This window comes from Amblyomma americanum, chromosome 10 (genome assembly GCF_052857255.1).
Source record: "Amblyomma americanum isolate KBUSLIRL-KWMA chromosome 10, ASM5285725v1, whole genome shotgun sequence".
NCBI lineage: Eukaryota > Metazoa > Arthropoda > Arachnida > Ixodida > Ixodidae > Amblyomma > Amblyomma americanum.
In genome coordinates, this window is record NC_135506.1 from 25,861,547 (window position 1) to 25,867,190 (window position 5,644).

Consider the following 5,644-nt stretch of genomic DNA (forward strand, 5'->3'; position numbering starts at 1 on the left):
CCTTTATCCCTTCCCTTATGGCGCGGTTCAGGTGTCCAAAGATATATGAGACAGATACTGCGCCATTTCCTTTCCCCAAAAACCAACTATTATTATTATTATATTCACCACCTGCCAAGGAGTACACGGAACGCCAACGCCTGTTCGGCGCGACGCGTGGCCCGTTATGTAATTTAAGGAAAGGACGCCTGTCTCACATATCTCGATGGATACCCGAACCGGGCCGTTAGAGAAGGAAATTGAAATGGAAATTGGTTTTAAGGAATGGAAATGACGCCTGTCTCACAATTCTCTGTGGACACTCGTACCGCGCCGTAAGGGAAGGAAAATCCCTTCCCTTAAGGCGCGGTTCAGGTGTCCACCGTAATGCGCCATTTTTCGCTCACAGCCAAGAACGCTGACGACGCCGGCTTTTCTGCGACACGAGCTCCTTAACGCAGTCGCATTATCTGACTGGAAAAAAAATTTAGATACGTAAGCACACATGCCAAGGTTACCGGATACATTGACATTCACAAGTAGACATGACCTAAGAATGTAAGGCGAGCCAATTAAAGAGGTACCATAAGCAGATTTTAGCAACTGATAGGAATTGCTTGTGGGCGATTTAAGACGGGGTAGAATACCTATTCATAGAAGAGTGAAACAGCAATAATCTGACACAGAAAAAAGAAAGCAAGACCTTAGCGCCAGTTCGGCCTAAAAACCAGAGCAAGACGATCGTTGTTAACAGAAATGAATGGGCACGACCACTGCCGGAGGAACTCTTCCTCTCCCAAGAAAAAGAGTTCCTGCGACAAGAAACCGAACAGCTCCCTTCGAAGACGGCCGGCCACAAAGCGCGGCGGTGAAAGCCGCCAGCGACTGTGGTGCATAGATTGTGCCATAAACTCATAACACCCGCAACAATTAACAGGTGAGCAAAACGGCCGCTGGGGAAGCGGCCGCTGGACACAAAGCTCGAAATGCACTGCCCATGAACCGCGCGCCAAAAGACGCGCACTACCACGCAGGTGACTGTAGCGTGGCGATTAGATTCCGGAAGCGGGCAATTCGGACAGGTTCTGGAGCGTAAAACACCCCATCGTTCTAAGCGATCACAAGTAGGCAGCACTGGCCAACCAAGTTTCCAAACAAAGTCACGTAAATGGTCCTGGAGAGGCGACAACGCTATGCGCGCCCATTGAACTCGGCGCATCGGTGAGCGGCGAGCCGCCGGCACAACAGGCAACAACACCGAGCCCATAATGTCCGCCACGCGGTCTGCAACGATGTTGACATCAGGTGCTACTGCGCTTACATGTCTGAAAAAGGCCACTGACGTAGCATAGAAAGCGGCAGGCTGCTCTGATTGCGGTCCATGATTAACAGGGGCCGAGGGATTAAAAAAGCGCCAAGAAGGGCCCAAAAAGTACCGCGCTAGGTTTCGCGCCGGGGACGAGTCTCCCAGCAGGATACGCAAAATGCACTTCAAAGCTAACGCGGACGTGATGGACAAAGTTGGAAAGGCAAAACCGCCTCTCTCCCGTAGTTACCCAAGAACAGCACGAGCCACAAGCTCGGTTCCGCCTGACCAAAAAAGAAAGAAGAAAAATCTGTAGTCTGCACCCGCCTTATGACGCGCAGGGGTGGTTTAACAATGTGGCAAAGGTACCAGAAGGCACCCAGCACGACCGTCTAAACCAGGTAGCGCCTCTCAAGCAGAGGCAGGTCAAATGACTGGGCCCTCCGCTCAGGAGCTGTTGTGCCCTCTACGACCGAAGACCACATATCATCCCATATTCCACCACTCTCGTAGGTCACGCCTAAAATGCTCATCTGCGCACACCACTGCAAAGGTGTCGCCCATGTAATACGTCTCTGACGATTGCCCACAAAAAAGTAATGACTCTTCGAATAATTAAGAGCAGCCCCCGACAAGGAGGCGTACTCACGAAAAACGTTTAAAGCTTCGAGCAGGCTGCGTTCATCAGCTAAGTAGAGTGTGATGCCATCTGCATAAGCAGTGACCCGCACTGCCTCACTGCCTGGCAACGCCAGACCTCTAATAAGTGAATGGTGATTGACTGCCAGGAGTAAATGCTCTAATGCTAAGTCAAACAAAAGGGGGGCGGTGGTGGTGGTGGTGTAAACATTTATTATTTACAAGGAGGTGTTTGGGCCCAGGCCCTATGGCCCAGCTCTTCACAAATCTAGGTGGAGAAGCTATTCCGGAGCCCCAATGGCGTCTAGCGCCGCTTGCGCTCTGGCGACCAAGGTCCGTTGGGACTGCAGGCAATGGCAGCTGAGCAGCTCCGCCTCCCAGGCCTCCCTAGAAGGGTGGGAGATGAAGGATTGGGAAGGGTGGGGATTGGAAGGGCAGAGCCCACACACGGGAAGCAAACAAGCGGCACTGATCCCACCAGGACTGCTGACGCCAGCCGATCCCGCCGAGCTAATACACTGATTCTGAGAATGGGTTAGCGACTTCGGCGCCTTTGGCGTGGGGTCGTGTCCTTGGAAACACAGATGCGAAGTTGCTGGAGGAGGCAGAGGTTTATGTACAAAAAATTTTATCTTGTATACTGAGGACAAAATAAAGCTGAGAATAACTGTACATTATTTACACCAGCATGCACACAGTGGCAATAAAAAAAAGAAAGTTGATACCTGTTGGCGGTGCTCTGCATAAACAGAGCAAATGTTCACCTGTCCCCCCCCCCCCCCTCCCATTGTACCTATCTTCGAATATCACATGATTTAACCTCGGCAGTGTCAGCCATGAGGACTGAGTACGGCAGCTTGGCGCGGGTTTGTTTACGAGCCGCACAAGCAACAGCTCTTCGGGATGTGGCATTCGGACACCTGGGAACAGGCCCTGGCACCTGTTGCGTTCCTTCTGTAGCTAGAAAGATGACCCCAAGTCACGGCTTAACCGTCTCTCGAAATGAACACAACAAATCAGACCGAATGCACGGCGTAAACAGCTTTAGAGTGCATTTCTTAAAGCGCCCGTTCGTCCGCTGAGCCACGTCGTCGCCATTGTGTTGGCTGCATCTCTTACCACTTCCAAAACAATTATTTCCGAATGAAAGAGGTTAGTCGGAACGTCGAGCAGGGCTCGGTACCGTACTTAGCCTACCGCCTTCTCCAAAACAGCGCCTACACCGGGGACCCCGCTCACTGGAATATCGTTCGGGCTCATGCTCACATGGGCCTTGAGGGAAATGAGGCAGGCAGCCAGTGCCGCCGCCCGCGCGCTCTTCCACCGGGCACTCCTCTCCGACGCAGACGATCAGGAACTCGAATTCACTCCAGCTTACTTCTTCAAAGACATTGTTTTCCTTTATCAACCTGGCAACGGCCTTTATCCCTGCATGTGTAAAGGTTTCTCAAATGCAGGCGGAGCGGCTTCTGCTCCGCCTGCATACTAATACTTTGCTGTGCCCGGCAGCTCGCCAACACTTCGACCCTTCTTTCTCGGGCAGCTGTCCGCACTGTAAAGAGAACTCTTCGGACGTCTACAGGCCACGTGGTGTGGGCCTGCCCCTTCAACCCTGCTATCCCCCCTCGCCGCAACCCCAACAGGGACGACTCGGAGGCGACCCTGCTCGGATTTTCTGACCTACAGGCCCAACGGGCTTCGGTCGGGTGAACCCGGGCGGCGGCCGACGCCAGTGGGGTCCCGAACTATGGACCTCCACCCCGTATTTGTAAGGCATGGGCCCCTCTGGGTCAGCTCAAGCATAACCTTCTGTAAGTGCATCTGCCCATAAATGTCTTCCACCACCACCACCGTCGGTGTATCCTAGAGCGAGGGGAAAAGAGCGAGTGTAGCATCTTTTTTAGCAACCATAAGTACCACCCCTTCCCGGGCATCCTTCAGAGAACCTGACGCTTCAAAACTTAATCCAATCCATCCCCGGTAAAAACGCAAAACAGGGGGCAGGCATTTGGAAGGTGCAGCAGGCTGTTCGACCTTCTCGAGTCGCCATCTCATCTACTCATACTCTTTGCCGTAGTTCATTTAAGCTCAGTGAAGTGCAAGAGAAAGTTTTGATCAAACGCCAAAAGTACGGTTCCTATGCGCACACTATCAAAGCAACAGGGAGGAAATGAAAAGCGGGGAGATTAATCAAAACAACGTGGAGTTTGGCCTCGTAGCACTGTAAATAAAAGGGCATCAAAAGCGGACAGGTAAAGCGAGGATGCAGGACGCGAACGATGGCCATGGGAAGCACGTGTCAGTCACAGCCTGTGCCGCAAGGCCGACGGCTTTAACAAGTGCAGCGATGCCTGGCGAACATTAAGAACAGACGACTGCTGTGGTCTCTCCCGAATATTTCAATATCCTACAGGGGGTGAGTATTAAGGCGGCTTAGTGTACAGCACTTCGGGTGTATCTCCGGGATGGGCACAGGGTATGGTCAAAATACATGTACATATTCATGTAGAAGTACATGTTTTGTCGTCTTATCAGAGCCACGATTCCTATAAACACAAATGTCGGAGGACCGAGAAGCGGTTTTTAAAAGTGACGCCGAAACCACAATAGCGTCTTGATGGAGTCTGGTAGTATGCCCTGCGCCCTATTGTGGCCGCAGGGCAGTGCGCGCACTCGTGAGCGAACTTTGGTGAGCCTCTGTGCATTCCTCGAACACACGAGATTGACATCCCGTCTGTTCTCCGTCAGGTAGCTACACGCAGTGACCGAACGCTCCGCGAGTTCTATTTTGAACGATTAATAACTGGACGCCCTACTCCAGTTGTAGCCAACACAGTGCTGTGCGCGTGTGTGATTTAATTCCTCTAAAATGAACTAATCACGCGCACAACCTGGACACATTACTTATTGTGTAAATAGTTTGTACATATTACTTCTCCCCCTATGCTCTCTTCCTGTCCCCTCACCTCTTTCATTTCATTTCTCCATTCTGCCTGCTATCCTTTATTTCCGCTGCCCCAGCTAAGGTGCTTCAGCATCGATGGCATGTGCAGGGGCTAGCAAAAACTTTTTCCTTTGTATTATTATTTTAATAACACCATTTCCTACTACTACGTTTTTTTTAAAGTGGTGTCAGTTACTGCCAGGAAAAAAGAAAGTGCACAGGCCTGCTCACTGGCTCAAGCCGAGCCACAATCGCTACCACGTGATGTTAGAAGGAGAGTTGAAAGATGGGGTAGAAAGACAGGATAGTATAGACGCGCTAAAGACGAGGCCGATCCCGGAGGTAGTGCAATACCGGGCAACCGGTGGCGGGAGTGAAGCATTCTTCAAACTCTCCGCCACATTTCCAAAAATAAGGCGAACTTGGGCCCGTAACAGATACTCCACTGGTCCGGACAATCCGGATATAAGTGCAAACGCACTAAAAAACTACTTTCTAGAACATAGGCCTCTCTGCTCATTTCCCCCTGCCACTCCCCTCGCTTACTACATGGTACGCACAAGGTTCCAGAACAATAACCGAAGATTTTTCGGCAAAAGATTTGGCATTTTGTCTAGTTAGCATTACAAGTTCGCACAAGTACTGCGAATAAGCTAGCGTCACATCAGAGAAGGGTCCATACAAATTAACAGCTCAAGTTATTTAAAGAACTCTTTTGGGCACTTGATTACTTATGCTGCGTCTTATATGATGACGTTCAATTTCGCAGTACTGAG

General features: G+C 51.0%; 1 pseudogene; it reads right to left on the reverse strand.

The window, feature by feature from the left end:
* Positions 1-5,188: 5,188 nt before the first annotated feature.
* LOC144108945 (U2 spliceosomal RNA) lies at positions 5,189-5,337 on the reverse strand (annotated as a pseudogene).
* Between the last annotated feature and the right edge of the window lie 307 nt (positions 5,338-5,644).